Below are 22,155 nucleotides of genomic sequence, written 5' to 3' on the forward strand. Positions count from 1 at the left end.
AGAGTAACCATTCAGCCAGCAATTCCCCAGACCTTTGTTTAAAACAGGCAGCCATCTCAGAAAGCTCCTTATCGTTATACTGCTTGTACTCGAGAGTCTGTACTCCAAGTTGCCTGTGTACATTCTTTTGCGAAGTCACCACAGCAGGCCGAGCCTGCAACGGTTTTGGGGGAAAAGCAGTTTTCCCCTCACCAAAGGACCCATTATCATTATCATCATACCATATATCCTCATCCCAGGTATCTGGGTCTCCCCTGATTGCAACATCGATCTTATCTTCATGGAATCGAGGGTATAATTCTGGCGGCAAAACATTGCCAACAAGCCACATATCCTGCCGACTACGCCAATTGTTCCACAAATCTAAGATCTAAGTAGAATAATCGTAACAGGTGGATGTGGCAGCTATCTGGTTTCACTTGAACAAATGGACCCAAACTTGGTAGGTCCTTCAAAACCTACTTTATTGTTAATACAGAGAAGAAAATAGAGAGTTGCGAGAAACGTGTTATATTGTACACTACCTACACCACTAATAGGTAGGGCTAACATAAGCAACCCCTAGCAGTCTACACCGCCGAATATACTTAGTAACGTCTGCGTGGTCCCTGAAGCAGGTGATCGACCGTGGACTGGCTAGGATGGAGGTCCTCGGTGCTGGTTCAGTTGCTCGGCCGGAAGTTGGGACCCAGGTGAGTGGTCTGCCCAAGAAGAAACTTGCCCATCTTTATAGCATTTATCGCTACCTCCCAGTCCAGCTGGAAGGGACTAGGCATCCAATCTGGTGCTTACACGACCCTAATTTAGCTAATCCAAGTCCCATTCACGTATTAAGCCAACATACATCCTCCACAACTGCAAGTCCCACAATTGGGTGACCTTCAACAGTTGGCCTCTGCCTCCCCAGGGACAATGCATCCTATTAAGCTTACAATCAAACAATAAAAAAAAACATTTTTACAGACAAGTTAGCCTATGGCTTTTACACAAATCAACACCTTTAGCTCATTCTCATGCATGCCATCTGGTATACCAGGGTCATATATTGTCCTCCCCTTTGTTTAGTATCAAGGGGCAATCTGCCCAACAACATAACAGGCCCACAAATTTCAAATTGTTAACCATTTCTTTTCCGTAACCATTTTCATACCCACTCATTCTACCCATACACTATACACTTACCTATACAGGCACCACTCAAGCTTACCTTGGTGAGTTGGAAACCTTAGTGAAGTGCAGTGGGAAGGATAATAATGAAATCTTGAGACAGATGTTAAACCAGGTCAGTGAAATCCTGGTTTAGGAAAGAGGTCTGTTGAAACTGCAGATGTACAGAAAAGACCAGAATTCTTCAAATCAGAGCAATCTCCTCTGATTCTAACCAGCCTGAAGCAGCTCTAGCTGCTTTTCAGAATAACTCATACCCTGAAATCCAAACTAATGGAGTTGCATCCCTCACTCCCAGTGGTCTATACCCTCCAGGTATTCAAAGGGTTGTGGTGTAGCGCATTGTGCACGGTGATGACTTGATAGCTCATGGCAATCTACCAGTAAGGTTTCAAGCTTGTGCTGGTCGAACCCCTCGTCCACCTAATGAGGCAGATCATGAGACTTGGCGTGCTAGTGTTGAACTGCTCTTGCAAGACCCAAGTGTGTCTGATCATCATAGAACATGAAAAATATGTGTAAGTACTCTTCCATCAGCTTGTGACATCATCAAGTCACTAAGTCCTGGAGCTTCACCCGCTAATTACATGCAACTCCTGGATTCAGCTTTTGCCACCATGGAAGATGGTGATGAATTGTTCATCAAAATCATGAACACGGTGGAGAACATGGGAGAAAAACCATCTGCCTATTACAGCGGCTACAAGTAGAGTTTACACTGTTGAAAAGCAAGGCGGAATTGCCAAAACTGAGGCTAACAAGCATCTCTTAAAGTAGTTTTGTAGGGGATGTTGGAACCACTCCTCAATGTTCGATCTGCAACTGGAACTGAAAAAATCCCAAAACCCGCCATAATTTACTGAACTATTGACATTTCTATGCATCGAAGAAGACAAAGCATGCTTCTCAAACTGCACGCATGAAACAGCATTTAGGACCCATCCAACGACAGGTCAAGAAGATGATGTAGCATAGCTAATTTCAATTACTTCTCAACTGATTAAACAAATCCTGGTACTCTCTTTATTTTGTTGACATCTTTCCTACAATTCAGTGACCAGAACAGTACTCCAAATTTGACCTCATCAATGCCTTGTACAATTTTAACATTACATTCCAACTCCTATACTCAATGTTCTGATCTATAAAGGCCAGCATACCAAAAGCTTTCTTCACCACCCTATCCACATGAGATTCCACCTTCAGGGAACTATGCACCATTATTCCTAAATCACTCTGTTCTACTTCATTCTTCAATGCCCTACCATTTACCATGTATGTCCTATTTGGATTATTCCTACCAAAATGTAGCACCTCACACTTATCAGCATTAAACTCAATCTGTCATCTTTCAGCCTACTCTTCTAACTGGCCTAAATCTCTCTGCAAGCTTTGAAAACCTACTTCATCATCCACAACGCCACCTATCTTAGCATCATCTGCGTACTTACTAATCCAATTTACCACCCCATTATCCAGATCATTAATGTATATGACAAGCAACATTGGACGCAGTACAGATCCCTGAGGCTCACCACTAGTCACCGGCCTCCAACCTGACAAACAGTTATCCACCACTACTCTCTGGCATCACCCATCCAGCCACTGTTGAATCCATTTTACTACTTCAACATTACCACTTGCTGAATCACAGCAATCATGCAGAGGAGTAAGTCGCCAGTTTTTCAGAAAAAAGTTCAGATTTTTTTTTCAAACCACTTGGGATGAAAGAGGCACAACTGCTCAGGCGCGTGACCTCAGAGCGTGGAAGATTTAAAAAGAACACCGCCATATCCAGCGGGCAGTGGAGTGAACGGGTAGAGAGTGATAGGGCTTTGGCTCAACGGGTTTAGGCGGAAACAGGAAGAGGCTTTCTGCGACGGTTGAGTCTTACAGTTAAGTGGTAGGTTACAGGTTTATTTATTTAGAGCTGACAGTAGCATTAGAGGTATGCATTTAGGATTAGTGTTGTGCCTGGAGTGCCAGATGTGGGGACCCTGGGAGACTCCCAGCCTCCCCCAGGAATACATCTGCTCCAGATGCAATGAGATGAAGCTCCTTAGGGATTGTGTGAGGGATCTGGAGCAACAACTTGATGACCTTTAGCTTATTAGAGAAAGTGAGGAGGTGATCGACAGTACCTATAGAGAAATAGTGGACAGCACCTCCATGACAGTCCCCCTCTGGAATCCATATATAGTTTTAGATACTGTTGGAGAGGTTGACCAGACAGAGAAAGACCACAATGAATGGGACACTGGCACTCTGCCCAGTGCCATGGTCAAGAGAGCAAGGAGAAATGCAGTCGTTATGGAGGATTCCATCGTGAGGGGAACAAACAAGAGATACTGCGAGCCGGACAAGGATACCCGAATGGTGTGTTGCCTCCCTGGTGCCAGGGTACGAGATATCTCGGATTGGGTCCAGAGTATTCTCAGGACAGAGAGTGAGCAACCAGAAGTCTTGGTACGTGTTGGTACCAATGACATAGACAGAAAAAGAGAGGAGGTCCTGAAGGAAGATTACTGGGAGCTAGGAAGAAAATTTAAAAAGCCAGACTTCCAGAGTAATAATCTGAGGATTACTGCCTGAGCCACGCGCTAATGATGGTTAGAATAGCAGAATTAAGCCGATGAATGTGTGGCTAAGTAACTGGTGCTGTGGGCAGGGCTTCAAATTCTTAGATCCTGCTGTTCAGGAGGATTTAAACTAATGTGGCAGGGGGATGGAAACCAGTGCAGAGAGACAGAGGAGTGTAAAATGAGGGTAGAAGCAAAAAGTAGTAAGGTGAACAGTAAAAGTGGCAGGCAGGCAAATCCAGGGCAAAAAGAAAAGCGCCACTTTTCAACATAATTGTATAAGGGCTAAGAGTGTTGTAAAAACAAGCCTGAGGGCTTTGTGTGTCAATGCAAGGAGCATCCATAACAAGGTGGATGAATTGAATGTGCAGATAGATATTAATGAATATGATATAGTTGGGATCACAGAGACATGGCTCCAGGGTGACCAAGGATGGGAGCTCAACATCCAGGGATATTAAATATTCAGGAGGGATAGACAGGAAAGAAAAGGAGGTGGGGTAGCATTGCTGGTTAGAGAGGAGATTAATGCAATAGAAAGGAAGGACATTAGCCTGGAGGATGTGGAATTGATATGGGTAGAGCTGCATAACACTAAGGGGCAGAAAACGCTGGTGGGAGTTGTGTACAGGCCACCTAACAGTAGTAGTGAGGTTGGGGATGGCATTAAACAGGAAATTAGAAATGCGTGCAATAAAGGAACAGCAGTTATAATGGGTGACTTCAATCTACGTATAGATTTGGTGAACCAAATTGGTAAGGGTGCTGAGGAAGAGCATTTCTTGGAATGTATGCAGGATGGTTTTCTGAACCAACTAGAGGGTAGGCCATTCTAGAACTGGGTTTGAGCAATGAGTAAGGGTTAGTTAGCAATCTTGTCGTGTGAGGCCCCTTGGGTAAGAGTGACCGTAATTTGGTGGAATTCTTCATTAAGATGGAGAGTGACATAGTTAATTCAGAAACAAAGGTTCTGAACTTAAAGAGGGGTAACTTTGAAGGTATGAGACATGAATTAGCTAAGATAGACTGGCAAATGATACTTCAAGGGTTGACGGTGGATATGCAATGGCAAGCATTTAAAGATCGCATGGATGAACTAGAACAATTGTTCATCCCAGTTTAGTAAAAGAATAAATCAGGGAAGGTAGTGCACCTGTGGCTGACAAGGGAAATTAGGGATTGTATCAAGTCCAAAGAAGAAACATACAAATTAGCCAGAAAAGGCTGAGGACTGGGAGAAATTCAGAGTCCAGCAGAGGAGGACAAAGGGCTTAATTAGGAAAGGGAAAAAAGATTATGAGAGAAAGCTGGCAGGGAACATAAAAACTAACTGTAATAGCTTTTATAGATATGTGAAAAGAAAAAGATTGTTCAAGACAAATGTAGGTCCCTTACAGTCAGAAACAGGTGAATTGATCATGGGGAACAAGGACATGGCAGACCAATTGAATAACTACTTTGGTTCTGTCTTCACTAAGGAGGACATAAATAATCTTCCGGAATTAGTAGGGGACCGAGTGTCTAGTGAGATGGAGGAACTGAGGGAAATACATGTTAGTAGGGAAGTGGTGGTAGGTAAATTGAAGGGATTAAAGGCAGATAAATCCCCAGGGCCAGATGGTCTGCATCACAGAGTGCTTAAGGAAGTAGCCAAAGAAATAGTGGATGCATTAGTGATAATTTTTCAAAACTCTTTAGATTTTGGATTAGTTCCTGAGGATTGGAGGGTGGCTAATGTAACCTCACTTTTTAAAAAAGGAGGGAGAGAGAAACTGGAGAATTATAGACCGGTTAGCCTGACATCAGTGGTGGGGAAAATGCTAGAGTCAGTTATCAAAGATGTGATAATAGCACATGTGGAAACCGGTGAAATCATCGGACAAAGCAAGCATGGATTTGTGAAAGGAAAATCATGTCTGACGTAGCTTATAGAATTTTTTGAGGATGTAACTAGTAGAGTGGATAGGGGAGAACCAGTGGATGTGGTATATTTAGATTTTCAAAAGCCTTTTGACGAGGTCCCACACAGGAGATTAGTGTGCAAACTTAAAGAACACGGTATTGGGGGTATGGTATTGATGTGGATAGAGAATTGGTTGGCAGACAGGAAGCAAAGAGTAGGAATAAACAGGACCTTTTCAGAATGGCAGGTAGTGACTAGCGGGGTACCGCAAGACTCAGTGCTGGGACCCCAGTTATTTACAATATATATTAATGATTTAGACAAGGGAATTAAATGCAGCATCTCCAAGTTTGCGGAAGACATGAAGCTGGGCGACAGTGTTAGCTGTGAGGAGGATGCTAAGAGGATGCAGGGTGACTTGGATAGGTTAGGTGAGTGGGCAAGTTCATGGCAGGTTCAATTTAATCTGTATAAATGTGAGGTTATCCACTTTGGTGGCTACAACAGGAAAACAGATTATTATCTGAATGGTGGCCGATTAGGAAAAGGGGAGGTGCAACGAGACCTGGGTGTCATTGTACACTAGTCATTGAGAGTGAGCATGCAGGTACAGCAGGTGGTGAAAAAGGCAAATGGTATGTTGGCATTCATAGCAAGAGGATTCGAGTACAGGAGCAGAGAGGTTCTACTGCAGTTGTATAAGGCCTTGGTGAGACCACATCTGGAGTATTGTGTGCAGTTTTGGTCCCCTAATCTGAGGAAAGACATCCATGCCATAGAGGGAGTACAAAGAAGGTTCACCAAATTGATTCTTGGGATGGCAGGACTTTCATATGAAGAAAGACTGGATCGACTGGGCTTATACTCGCTGGAATTTAGAAGATTGGGGGGGGGGGGATCTTATTGAAATGTATAAAATTCTAAAGGGATTGGACAGGCTAGATGCAGGAAGATTGTTTCCCATGTTGGGGAAGACCAGAACAAGGGGTCACAGTTTAAGGATAAAGAGGAAGCCTTCTAGGACCGAGATGAGGAGAATCTTCTTCACACAGAGAGTGGTGAATCTGTGGAATTCTCTGCCACAGGAAACAGTGGCTATACTTAAGAGGGAGTTAGACATGGCCCTTGTGGCTAAAGGGATCAGGGGGTATGGAGAGAAGGCAGGTACAGGGTACTGAGTTGGATGATCAGCCATGATCATACTGAATGGCGGTGCAGGCTCAAAGGGCCGAATGGCCTACTCCTGTGCCTATTTTCTATGTTTTTCTATGTTTTACCTAATGATTGAACCTTCCTTTTTAACCTTCCATGTGGAACCTTGTCAAAGGCCTTACTGAAGTCCAAATAGATAACATCCACTACCTTACCCTCGTCAGCTTTCCTCGTAACCTCTTCAAAAAATTCAATAAGATTTGTCAAACATGACCTTCCACGCACAAATCCATGTTGACTCTTTCTAATCAGACCCTGTCTATCCAGATAATTATATATACCATCTCTAAGAATACATTCCATTAATTTACCCACCACTGACGTCAAACTTACAGGCCGATAATTGCTCGGTTTACTCTTAGAACACCTTTTAAACAATGAAACCACATGAGCAATACGCCAAACCTCCGGCACCATCCCCGTTTCTAATGACATTTGAAATATTTCTGTCAGAGCCCCTGCTATTTCTGCACTAACTTCCCTCAAGGTCCGAGGGAATATCCTGTCAGTACCTGGAGACTTATCCACTTTTATATTCCTTAAAAGTGCCAGTACTTCCTTCTCTTTAATCCTCATAGTTTCCATAACTTCCCTACTTGTTTCCCTTAACTCACACAATTCAATATCCTTCTCCTTAGTGAATACTGAAGAAAAGAAACTGTTCAAAATCTCCCCCATCTCTTTCGGCTCCACACATAGCTGTCCTGTCTGATTCTCTAAGGGACCAGGTTTATCCCTCGCTATCCTTTTGCTATTAATATAACTGTAGAAACCCTTTGGATTTATTTTCACCTTACTTGACAAAGCAATCTCGTATCTTCTTTTAGCTTTTCTACTTTCATTCTTAAGATTCTTTTTACATTCCTTATATTCCTCGAGCACCTCATTTACTCTGTTACGTATTCAGGCAACAATAAATATATGTGAGTTAGGCAAGGGTTTTTATAACAGATAACACGTTTATTAAACACTGGAAACAAACCCACCAAAAGTAAATAAACACTAACGTAACTGGAAATCAGCTGCTGTGAGGCAGCTTAAACAGTCCTTAAAGCGATGCAGCTCAAACAGTTTTTAAAGCGATGTTACAAAAACAGTTCTTAAAAGTGGTATTGCCAAAAGTTCAAAATGCTCACAGTCCATTTAAAAAGGAGAGACTTTTTAAGATGATTTAAATTCTCTTTCACGTCGCTTTGTTTCGATCCCCGGAGTCGAACTTTTCCCACGAAGAATTTACGAAACAAAACGGCTTAAAGGCACTGACCTTCTCTTCCACACTATTCTCAATCTTTTCTGGTATTTCCCAGAGATTAACACAAGAATAGTCAACAAAATCCTTCCGAATAAGGATCAAACAAGGTCAAACCTGTTTCACCGTCGAAAATCGATTCTCCTCGATCTTTAACTCCCGAACTCCGATCTTCACTCTCCACTGATTCTTAAACTAGCAATACTGTAAAGAAATTGCTGGCAATGACCTTTTAAACTTTAGACATTAGATAAAACGTCATTTTTCAACTAAACTGCATCATAACATTAAATCACGCAGTGGCATGAAGTCAACATGGCAAATCCAGCCACGAACTGGCCCCCCTCACAGGGTAGGGTCTTCCTTTTATACCCTGTAAAAAAAACCTGTCACATGACCTCTACTGGCGGGAAAATGACATCACTCCACCATCACAAGACCATTACCTCAAGTCCAGTATAGCTTCAACCCTAGTCAAGTGACAAGGGTACCACTGTCATGTCACGAGTACGTAACACCTCCCTCCAAAAAAAAACATTTTTGGTCTGACAAGAACAAAAATTTTTAACAATTACTTACAAGAAAAACAAATGTATAAATTTTATAACATACATAATATACAATACCATCATATAACAGCTTATAACTCCCAATACAGTAGGAGTGTTACAATTGAAAAAAAAAACATCCCTCCATAAAAAAAATTACATTGTACATTCAACATCGAGATAGACAATCAGCAACCACATTATCTTTACCTTTAATATGAGTTATCAAAATATTGTACTCTTGTAACATCAAACTCCAATTTAATAATCTTCTGTTTTTGTTTTTCATCTTACTCAGAAAAACTAATGGATTATGATCAGTGTAAACAATAAGTGGTTTTTGAGTTGTACGAACATATACCTCAAAATATTCTAAAGCTAAAACAAGAGATAACAATTCTTTCTCTATTGTCGAATAGTTTCTTTGACGCTTATTAAATTTCTTAGAAAAGTAAGCTACTGGATGATCAACCTCATCACGCTCATTCCTTTGCATTAATACTGCTCCCGCAGCCTCATCACTAGCATCTACAGCTAATGAAAAAGGTTTTTCAAAGTCAGGTGCCTTAAGCACAGGTTGTTGGCATATCATTGTTTTCAATTTTTCAAATGCTTCTTGACAAGGCACTGTCCACACAAACTTCACATTCTTCTGCAAAAGGTTAATTAATGGAAGGGCAACATTAGCAAAATTCTTACAAAATTTTCGATAATATCCTACCATTCACAAGAATTTTCTGAGAGTTTTTTTCCCCGTTGGAGTGGGAATCTCTAAAATTGCCCGAACCTTTGCCTGAACAGGAGCTACCTTACCTTGACCTACAACATAACCAAGGTAAGTCACAGTGGCATGTCCAAATTCACTCTTAGCTAAATTAATAGTTAAGTTAGCTTTTGAAAGCCTTTCAAACAATTTCTCCACCGCAATTATGTGTGCTTCCCAAGTATCATTTCCTGTCACTAAATCATCAATATAAGCATCAGTATCTTTCAATCCCTGAATCACAGAGTTAATCATCCTCTGAAAAGTACCTGGGGCATTCTTCATCCCAAATGGAAGAACATTATATTCATATAACCCAGATGGAGTTACAAATGCAGAAATCTCTCTACCTCTGTCCATTAATGGAACACACCAATACCCTTTCAATAAATCAATCTTTGTAAGGAACTTTGCTTTTCCAACTTTATCTACACAATCATCTACTCTAGGAATTGGATATGCATCTGTTTTCGTTACAGCATTCACCTTCCTATAGTCCATACAAAACCAAATACTACCATCTGGTTTTGGCACCATAACACATGGCGAACTCCAATTCGAGTTAGAATGTCTAATAATATTATTCTCTAACATATATTCAACTTCTTTCTCAGCAAGTTCACATTTTTCAATGTTCATCCTATATGGATGTTGTTTGATAGGTTTGGCATCTCCAACATCTACATCATGTGAAGCTATAGTAGTCCTTCTCGGAACATCTGGAAACAAATCCTTATACTTAAAAATCAATTCCTTCATCTGTTGTTTCTGCTCTAGCTGTAAATGTGCTAATTTCTCATCCATATTTTCCAGAATGGTTGAATTTGGTAACCTAACAGAAACAATGTTGGATTTAGAATGAAAGTCAGATGAATCATCTATCATGTTCCTAGTTAAATCAAACTCATTCTCACTAACCACAACAGTCAGAGTATCAGATTGTTTCTCATAATATGGTTTAATCATATTTATATGGCAAAGTTATGTTGACCTTCTACGATCTGGAGTTTTTATTACATAATCCACATCATTGATTCTAGACACAATTTCATAAGGACCATGAGATCTAGCTTGTAAAGGATTTGTCTGCACTGGGAAAAGAACCAACACCTTATCTCCAGGCTTAAACATCCTCATCCTAGCTTCTTTATCATACCAAGTTTTCATTTTCTCCTGAGCCAACTTTAAATTTTCCTTGGCTAAGCTACAAGCTTTATGTAACCTGTCCTTAAATTTCAAAACATAGTCCAACAAATTAGTGTGTACTTCCTTACTAATCCATTGTTCTTTCAATAAAGCTGAAGGTCCTCTAACTCTATGCCCAAACACAAGTTCAAATGGACTAAAACCTAAAGAATCCTGTACCGATTCCCTTACTGCAAATAAAAGAAATTTTATACCCTCATCCCAATCACTTTCATTTTCCACACAATATGTCCTAATCATATTCTTGAGGGTAGAATGAAACCTCTCCAAGGCACCTTGCGACTCTGGATGGTATGCAGACGAAGTGATTTGCTTAGCTCCCAATTTATAAACTATCTGTTGAAACAATCCAGACATAAAATTACTGCCTTGATCAGTTTGTATTTCCTTAGGTAATCCAAAATAAGTAAAGAATTTTATAAGAGCCTTTGTCACAGTTTTAGCGTTTATATTCCTAAGTGGTACTGCCTCTGGAAACCTAGACGAAGTACACATGATAGTCAACAAATACTGATAACCAGTTTTTGTCTTCGGTAATAGACCAACACAATCTACAATAACTTTAGAAAACGGTTCACCAAATGCTGGAATAAGTTGTAGTGGAGCTACTGATGTAACTTGATTTGGTTTACCCACAATTTGACAAGTATGGCACGATTTACAAAACATCGCCACATCTTTTCTTAGACCAGGCCAGTAAAAATGCTTTAAAATCTTGTCCACAGTTTTCCTTACCCCTTGATGTCCACTTAAAGGCACACTATGAGCTAAAGTCAAAATCTCATTTTGATAAACTTTAGGAACAACTACCTGGTAAACAACATTCCATTCCTCACTTGCAGGAATTGTAGGTGATCTCAACTTCCTCATCAACACTCCGTTTTCCAAGTAATATCCTACTGGCACCTTCTCAATTTCACTCTCTAGTAAAGCTTGTTCTCTTAATTTTATAATCTCAGGGTCTCTATTCTGCTCTGCTATCATCTCCTTCCGAGACAGAGATAAATCTTCATAGTCAGACTTACTCCCAGAATCTTGTTCAAACAACGAAGGTAAGAAAGTCTCTGACACATCCTCAAAACTCAAATCCTGAGTTGAACAGTCATGAGTAACAACCTCATTCTGCACATCAATCTTTTTAGCCATAGCTCTAGTCACAACACAGGAAGAATCTGTGTTTGAATTCATCTCTAGCTCCTCTGACTCCATTGTCAACTGCACTTCAGGAAAAACTTGTCCACCTGCCAAGTCATTACCTAACAATAAAGAAATACCCTTCACAGGTAAGCTATGCTGTAATCCTACTTTAACAAATCCTGTAACTAACCCTGACTTTAAATTTACTTTATGTAAATGTACAGGCATAAAATCACTCCCAACACCTCTTATGTAATTTACCTCACCAGTATCCGACTCCTCATTAAACTTCCATACACTGTCTAACATCAGTGATTGAGAAGCTCCAGTATCCCTAAGGATTTTTATTGGCACCAGAGTAGATCCTTCTTTCAAGGATACAAACCCTTTAGTTATAAAATGACCATATCCCTTTCTAACTTGGTCAGACTCTAACAAAGCCTCATTTGTGTTTACCAAACCCTGTAATTTTACAGGTGCTTCAGTATGTTGCACACAAGCATCTGGAACTGCTTCCTTCTCTTTCTTTTTCAATTTGAAACAGTTAGCTATTACATGGCCAGGCTTCTTACAATAGTTACAAATAAGACCAAACTGTCTTTCCTTCACAGGTTTTCCTTCCTCCTTACCTTTCTCATTAACCTCTGATTTAATTTCTGATTTTCCTTGAGTCTCCATGTTATTTTTCTTCTTAAAAATTCTGCCCTGAGGAAATTTATTCTTATGGATTAAAACATACTCATCAGCTAATCTAGCACAGTCCTGCAACTTATCAGTATCCCTCTCATTTAAGTAGGTCCTTACTTCAACAGGAATGCTTCTTTTAAATTCCTCCATTAAAATCAGCTCTCTCAATGTATCATAGTCCCCATTTACATTTTTAGAAGAAACCCATCTCTCAAAACACATAGCTTTATCATAGGCAAATTCCACGTAAGTCTTTTCCACAGACTTTTTCAAACTTCTGAATCTTTCCCTATAAGCTTCTGGGACTAATTTGTAAGCTTTGAGAATATGCATTTTCACAATATCATAATCAAGTGCTTGCGCAGCAGTTAAAGCTGTGTAAACTTGTTGTGCTTTGACTTTAATTACACTCTGTAACAACACTGACCATTTATCTCTCAGCCACTCTGACATCTGAGCAATAGTTTCAAAATGTTGAAAATATCTTTCCACTTCTGTTTCACTAAATGGAGGGACCAATTTAATTTCTTGACTAGCAACAAATGGTTTTTTAGAACCAGAAGACTGTTTCCCAGACCTTAATTCCTCCATTGCATATTCAAATTCTCTCTGCTTTTGTTCAGCCTCTAATTTACAACGCTCTAACATCATTTGTTCAATTTGCAACTGCATCTCCAGGTTACTTATTAGAAACGACTCTAAAACCGAATCATCAAAAACACCCGAATCCACATAGTGAGACGCGATTTTTCTCTGTATAACAGCCTTTGATGTAGTCGTCAAAATACCTTTAAGTTGCAATATACTAGCTATCTCAGACACCTCAGTCTTTTTCACCTTCGCTAACAACTCCGCGCCTGGTGAATCCAGAAACTCATCAATATTCATCATTGCCGAATACCACTCACAAGCCAATCAAACAAAAAAATCGAGTAATCCCCGTTTCCAAAACACCGACTCAAAAGTTAACAAGCATTTAAACTCAAACGATCCAATCCGGACGCAGCCCCCATATTTATGTTACGTATTCAGGGAACAATGAACAGATGTGAGTTAGGCAAGGGTTTTTATAACAAATAACACGTTTATTAAACACTGAAAACAAACCCCCCAAAAGTAAACAAACACTAACGTAACTGGAAATCAGCTGCTGTGAGGCAGCTTAAACAGTCCTTAAAGCGATGCAGCTCAAACAGTTCTTAAAGCGATGTTGCAAAAACAGTTCTTAAAAGTGGTATTACCAAAAGTTCAAAATGCTCACAGTCCATTTTAAAAGGAGAGACTTTTTAAGACAATTTAAATTCTCTTTCACGTCGCTTTGTTTCGATCCCCGGCGTCGAACTTTTCCCACGAAGAATTTACAAAACAAAACGGCTTAAAGGCACTGACCTTCTCTTCCACACTATTCTCAATCTTTTCTGGTATTTCCCAGAGATTAACATGAGAATAGTCATCGAAATCCTTCCGAATAAGGATCAAACAAGGTCGAACCTGTTTCACCGTCGAAAATCGATTCTCCTCGATCTTTAACTCCCGAACTCCGATCTTCACTCTCCACCGATTCTTAACCAACAGTATTGTAAAGAAACTGCTGGCAATGACCTTTTAAACTTTAGGCATTAGATAAAACTTCATTTTTCAACTAAACTGCGTCATAACATTAAATCACGCAGTGGCATGAAGTCAACATGGCAAATCCAGCCACGAACTGCCCCCCCCTCACAGGGTGGGGTCTTCCTTTTATAACCTGTAAAAAAAACCTGTCACATGACCTCTACTGGCGGGAAAATGACATCACTCCACCATCACAAGACCATTACCTCAAGTCCAGTATAGCTTCAACCCCAGTCATGTGACAAGGGTACCACTGTCATGTCACGAGTACGTAACACTGCCTATATTTATTGTAGATCTCTCTCTTTTTCTGATCCAAGTTTCCAATATCCCTTGTAAACCATGGCTCTCTCAAACTTTTAACCTGTCCTTTCAACCTAACAGGAACATAAAGATTCTGTACCCTCAAAATTTCACCTTTAAGTGACCTCCATTTCTCTATTACATTCTTCCCATAAAACAAATTGTCCCAATCCACTCCTTCTAAGTCATTTCGTATCTCCTCAAAGTTAGCCTTTCTCCAATCAAAAATCTCAACCCTGGGTCCAGACCTATCCTTCTCCATAATTATATTGAAACTAATGGCATTATGATCACTGGACCCGAAGTGTTCCCCAACACATACCTCCATCACCTGACCTATCTCATTCCCTAACAGGAGATCCAACACTGCCCATTCTTGACTTGGTACCTCCATGTATTGCTGCAAAAAAACTATCCTGCACACATTTTACAAACTCCAAACCACCATCCAGCCCTTTACAGAATGGGCTTCCCAGTCTATGTGTGGAAAATTAAAATCTCCCACAATCACAACCTTGTGCTTACTACAAATATCTGCTATCTCCTTACAAATTTGCTCCTCCAATTCTCGCTCCCCATTAGGTGGTCTATAAAACACCACTATAAGTGTTACTACACCTTTCCCATTCCTCAATTCCACCCAAATAGTCTCCGTAGACGAGCCCTCTAATCTATCTTGCCAAAGCACTGCTGTAATATTTTCTCTGACAAGCAATACAACACATCCCCTTCTTGCCCCTCCAATTGGAATAATCCAATAATCCAATCACACCCCTCCTGCAACCATGTTTCACTAATAGCTACAACATCATATCTCCAGGTATCAATCCATGCTCTAAGCTCATCCACCTTTCTTACAATGTTCCTAGCATTAATATAAATGCATTAAAGAAATTCTCCACCTCTTACTCCCTGTTTATCCCTAACATTGCAAACAACTTTACTATCTTCTTTTTCTTCCTTCTCTCTTACATCTTCGGTCTGAGCTCTCCCCTTCTCTATCACCTGTCTATCCACCCTCGCACAGTGTCTACAAGCTTTCTCTATTTGTAAAATAACCTCCTCTCTCCTAGTTTCTTCAATTTGATTCCAACCCCCCAATGATTCTAGTTTAAAGTCTCCCCGGTAGCCTTAGCAAATCTCCCTGCCAGGATATTGGTCTCCCTAGGATTCAAGTGCAACCCGTCCTTTTCATACAGGTCTCACCTGCCCCTGAAAAGGTCCTATTGATCCAGGAACTTGAATCCCCACCCCTTGCTCCAATCCCTCAGCCATGCATTTATCCTCCACCTCATTCCATTCCTACTCTCACTGTCGTGTGGCACAGTCAGTAAACCCGAGATTACTATCTTTGCGGTCCTTCTTCTCAACTCCCTTCTTAACTCCCTATATTCTCCTTTCAGGACCTCTTCCCTTTTCCTACCTATGTCATTGGTACCTATATGTACCATGACCTCTGGCTCCTCACCCTCCACTTCAGGATATCTTGGACATGATCAGAAATATCACGGACCCTGGCACCAGGGAGGCAAACTACCATCCGGGTCTCCTGAATGCATCCACAGAATCGTCTATCTGACCCCCTAACTATCAAGTCCCCCATTACTACTGCCTTCCTCTTCCTTTCCCTACCCTGAGCTACAGGGCCGGATTCTGTGCCAGAGGCATGACTGCTGTTGCTTCCCCCAGCTAGGCTGTCCCCACCCAACAGTACTCAAACAGGAGTACTTATTGTCAAGGGTACAGCCACTGGGGTCCTCTCTAGTACCTGACTCTTCCCCTTCCCTCTCCTAACCGTGACACACCTGTCTGCCTCCCTTGGCCCTGGTGTGACCATCTGCCTGTAACTCCTCTCCATCAACTCCTCACTCTCCCTGACCAGAAGAAGGGCATCGAGCTGCAGCTCCAGTTCCCTAACACGGTCCCTTAGGAGCTGCACCTCAGTGCAGCTGGCGCAGATGTGGACGTCCAGGAAGCTAGAAGACTCCAGGACCTCCCACATCTGACACCGAGAACAACAAGCTGCCCTCACACTCATACTTCCCCCTTTCCTCAAATAACAAGAAAAAATTGAAAACTAAACCTCCCTTGCCTCGCCCATTTCCGCCTAAGCCCATTGAGCCAAAGCCCTTAAGCGTTCATTCTGCTCCCGGCTTACTCCACTGCCCACAAATGACACTGCCCACTGTATAAGGCTGTGTTCCTTTTAAATCTTCTACGCTTCACTGCCCTGCGCAATCCTGCCTCTCTTAACCCTGATGAGAAGAAGAAATCAAAATGGCTGCCGCCGCACTCCCGTTTTGATTCTCAGACTTCTTTCTCCAAATTAATGACTTATTTATTTATTTATTATAACTTTCTATATTCGGTGTTGCATTGAACTGCTGCTGCTAAGTTAAGAAATTTTATGACACAAGCTGGTGATAAGAATCCTGATTCTGATTCTGACTCTGAGTGGCCTCGATGATCTGGAGGGGTTTTTCCAGCATCCAACAGTTCCGCTAACCACGCTGCTTGATTTATTTGATATTTTTAAATTTCCCAAAGATGGTGTTATGTCTGAGATTTACCGCTCAGATCTCCTGACAGCAGTTGTTACCCCTGTAACTGTTGACGTCCCTTGCTGAAGTACCCTTGCTGCTGTTACCGTATATACTACGTCCTGGGGGTGGGGGGCACATCGCCATTCTTGAATAATGGCTTTCATTCCCTTTCACAACTTGTCACGAATACCGTCAACAACTGAAAATACAGAAAGCTCCTTTTGGGCCATCTCTATTCCCAAACTGCTCATTCTCCCTTCGGGTCCCTGCTGTTCACGGACTGTGAACCACACACACTGAGCTGCTCTCAGCACCATCACATTATCACTGAACAATCAGAATTCCACAGCACTCAGGCTCGACCAGTGAAGTGGGTGGGGAGACTGAGACACACGTTAATGTGTGTGGAACTTCATCAACTCAGTCTGCTTGGAAGTGAAGCTGTACCCTTTCCGAGAACGGGGCAGGACAAGGATGAGGACTGTAACACTTTATTACCGGAGATGAAATCGAAGTCAGTACCACAGAATGGCAACAGCTTTCACATAAACCTGCTGTCTGAGCGTAGAATTATTGAAAGGCAAAATCAAAATAACAGGTATGATGGGTTGGATATTTTATTTTAAACTATTTTTTAATGCTAGGAGTATTCTGGGTAAGGGTGATGCAATATAGAGCATAGATCAGTATATGGAACTACGATGTTGTGGCCATTATGGAAATTTGTTTGAGAGAGGGGCTGCAATGGGTGATTAATATATCAGGTTTTTGAAGTTTTCGTAAAGGCAGCGAAGGAAATAAAAGTGTGTGTACGTGTCAGTGTGGGGGGGGTGGGTGGCTGTGGTGAGTTGCATGACTATTCAGAGACAATATCACAGCTGCTCTCGGGAGATAAAATGGAGGGTCAGACAGCAAGTGCATTGGATTTGGGTAAAATTCAGGAATAGGAAGGGTACAATCACACTGATGGGATTGTATGCCTCCACACTACCCCCACCCCATAGCTATCAGGATATTGAGGAACTGATATGTAATCAGATGAAGGAAATGTGTAAAATTGATAGCATTGTTATCATGGGGGATTACAACTTCTCTAATATAGACCGTAAGACATAGGAGCAGAATTAGGCCATTTGGCCCATTATGTCTTCTCCACCATTTTGTCATGGCTGATCCAATTTTCCTCTCAGCCCCTATCTCCTGTCTTCTCCCTGTATCCATTCATACCCTGACTAGTGAAGAATTTATGAACTTCTGCCTGAAATATACATAAAGTTCCTGGGTGTCAAGATCTCTGAGGATCTAACCTGGTCCCAGCATATCAATGTAGTCATAAAGAAGGCAAGACAGTGGCTATACTTTATTAGGTGTTTGAAGTGATCTGGCATGTCAACAAATATGCTCAAAACCTCTATAGATGTATCATAGAGAGCATTCTGACAGGCTGCATCACTGTCTGGTATGGAGGGGCTACTGCACAGGACCGAAAGAAGCTGCAGAAGGTTGTAAATCTACTCAGCTCCATCTTGGGTACTAGCCTACAAATTACCCAGGACATCTTCAGGGAGTGGTGTCTCGGAAAGACAGTATCCATTATTAAAGACCTCCAGCACCCAGGACATGCCCTTTTCTCACTATTACCAGCAGGTAGGAGATACAGAAGCCTGAAGGCACACACTCAGTGATTCAGGAACAGCTTCTTCCACTGTGCCATCCAATTCCTAAATGGCCTTTGAAGCTTTGGACACTACCTCACTTTTTTAATATACAGTATTTCTGTTTTTGCACATTTTTAAATGATCTATTAAATATATGTAACTGATTTAATTGTTTGTTTATTATGTTTTATTTTATTTATTATTTTCTCTCTCTCTGCTAGATTATGTATTGCATTGAACTGCTGCTGCTAAGTTAACAAATCTCACGTCACCTGCTGGTGATAATAAACCTGATTCTGATTCTGACTTGGGTTCCACTGCTGCCAGTGGCAAATAATTCAACACATACTAACCATCTCTGGCTCAAGAAATTCCTCCTCATTTCTGTTCTAAAAGCAAGCCCCTCTACTCTGGGGATGCATCCTTTGGTCTTAAGACTCTCCCACCATAGGAAACATCCTCTCCATATCGACTCTATCAAGGCCTTTCACCATTCAACAGATTTCAATTAGGTCACACCTCTTTCTTCTGAATTCTAGTGAATACAGGTCCAGAGCCACCAAACACTCTTCATATGACAAGCCATTCAATCCTGGAATCATTTTCATGAACCTCCTTTGAACCCTCTCCTGTTTCAGCAAATCCTTTCTAAGATAAATGGCCCAAACCGGCTCACAATACTTAACATGTGGCATCACCAGTGACTTTTAAAGTTTCAACATTGCATCCTTGCTTTTATATTCTTGTCCTCTTGAAATGAATGCTAACATTGCACTTTCCTTCCTCACCACACTCAATATGCAAATTAACCTTTAAAGATTCCTGCACAAGGACTCCCAAGTCCCTTTACACAACATTTTGCATTTTCTCTCCATTTAGAAAATAGTCTGCCCTTTTATTCCTTCTATCAAAGTGCATGGCAGTATGCTTCCTGACACTGTATTCCATCTGCCATTTCTTTACTCATTCGCCTAATCTAAGTCCTTCTGTAGCCTCTCTGCTTTCTCAAAACTACCTGCCACTCCACCTATCATCATATCATCTGCAAACTTTGCAACAAAGCCTGGGAAAAATATAAACTGGGACTTTCTTGGTGCAGAGGGTGTAGATAGGGCAGAATTTGTTAGGTGTATCCAGGAAGGTTTATTAGATCACTATGTGGATGGTCCAATGAGAGGATCGTACTGGACTTGGTGTGGGGTAATGAACCTGGACAGGTAACTGACCTTTCAATGGGTGAGCAGTCAGTGGACAGTGACCACAACTCCTTAACATTCTGGATTCCTATAGTGTATAGATAAGGATAGGCATGGTCCTTGCAGGAGAGATTTAAATTGGAGTAGGGCAAATTACGAGGACATTAGGCAGGAAATAAGAAGAGTTAATTGGCAATGTCCTTTGGCACATCAGACATGTGGAAGGTGTTTAAAGATCAATTGCACAGAGTACAGGGAAAGTATGTTCCTGTTAGAAGGAAGGTCAGGGATGGAAAGATAAAAGAATCTTGGATGTCTAGAGAGGTCATGAATTTAGTCAAGAAGAAACAGGAAAAGTACGTAAAGCTTCAGAACTTAGCATGAAATGATACACATGCGGAGTATAAAGAAGCCAGAAAAGAATGAAGAAAGGGCATTAGGAAAGGATGGTGGAGCCATGAAAAGTCCTTGACCAGTAGGATTAAGGTGAACCCAAGGTATTCTATATCAAGAGCTAGAGTATAACTAGGGAGAGGATGAGACCATTCATGCATAAAGGGGGGAACATTTGCTTGGAAGTGACTGAGGTGCTTAATAAGGACTTTGCTTCAGTAAAGGACACAGAGGACAAGGAGATTGGTGTTGTTAATAAATACATTAGGGTGTTTAAAGGTCAAGGGGAGGAGGGGGAAGGTAAAGGAGGGAACATTTGCTTGGATGCGGGGAATGTGAGTGAGGTACTGAATGTGTGCTTGCTTTAGTATTTACCAAGGAAATGGATATGGAAGTCCAGGAGATCAGTGCTGAGTGTATAAGTACGTTAGGGTGTTCAGGATTCAAGAAGGTGGAAGTGTTGGGCATCCTAATGAGTGTTAATGTGGATAAATCCCCAGAGTCTGATATGATTTACCTCAGATTACTGGGGGAGGCAAGAGACAAGATTGCTGGGACCTTGACCAGTATCTTTGTACAAGTAGAATAACTCAGTCCTCTGTGTTTACGGGGATTATGTGGACAGCCCAGCCAAGAAACCATCTGTTATCCTTACCCTAGGAGGTTTTATGCATCCGTGAGAGAGGGGGTGACTTTCTATGGCCATCAGCAACTATTGATGAAATGAAAAAGCTGAGCAGAACTTTGAACACATAGGCACCAGAAAACATTGCCCCATAGTGGAGACCGGTGAATTGAAAGGGCATGGGTGGTCTTTATTTTAACATATATTTTTGGAGTCGCCTTCTGGAGAAACGGGGATAGATTTAGTGTTATTTCTTTTTCTGGCCTTCTTTAGGCTCAGTCTGGGGGCTTTGTGGATAGAGGGTGGGGGCTCTTTCTATTTTTTCAGTTTTCTTATTTGGGCAGATTTAGAACTACAAAGATGTCTGCAGTCTCGTCACCTCCAGTTCCTCCCTGAGCTTTCGTTCCTCTTCTGGATTCATGAGTTCACTTTATGCTTAACTCTTTACATACCAAAGGGTTGATTTTATGTAATTATGGCTCAGATGGTTAACTTTGTCTCTTGGAATACAAATGGTTTAAACCATCCGCTTAAATGGAAGAAGACTTTTAAAGTATTCCAAAGACTAAATGCTCATATTATTTTTATACAAGAAACTCATGTGAGGAAAGAGGATAATCATCGTTTTTTCAGGTTTTAGTAGGTCCATCAGTTTCACTCAAATTTGCATGCTAAAATAAGAGGTGTTTCAATTTTTATTGATCCCTCAATTACATTTGTTCATCATGATACTGTTTCTGATCCGACTGGCAGATCCTTGTTTATTACTGGGCTACTTTTTAATAAAAAAGTGGTTGTGGCTAATGCTTATGCTCCGAATATGGATTATCCTGAATTTTTAAAGAATTTATTTACTGCTTTCCCTGATCTAAATGAATATATGCTGATAATGGGTGGTGATTTTAATTGTTGTTTGCACCCTTCGATGGATAGATCCATATCTACTCAAGCCTTACTAAACAAGTCGGCTACTCTTATCAATTCCTTCATGAATGATTCTGGAATTTTGGATATTTGGAGATTTCTACACCCCAAGGACAAAGTATTTTCATTTTTTTCACATGTGTATCATTCTTACTCTAGAATTGATTACTTTTTTATCGATTCTCATCTCATCCCATCTGTGATTGACTGTAAATATGACTATTGCCATTTCCGATCATGCTACAATGAAACTTTCTATCAAATTGATGGATACAGTTCCTAGCATTAGACAATGGAGGTTTAACTCCAATTTGCATCAAGACTCGGATTTTGTTGAGTTTATGAAGGAATAGATTGATTTCTTCTTTTCAACTAATTTTACAGAAGAGATTTCCAACGGGACACTTTGGGACAATTTTAAGGCATATATCCGAGGTCAGGTTATTTC

This window comes from Hemitrygon akajei, chromosome 10, assembly GCF_048418815.1.
Source record: "Hemitrygon akajei chromosome 10, sHemAka1.3, whole genome shotgun sequence".
Classification (NCBI taxonomy): domain Eukaryota; kingdom Metazoa; phylum Chordata; class Chondrichthyes; order Myliobatiformes; family Dasyatidae; genus Hemitrygon; species Hemitrygon akajei.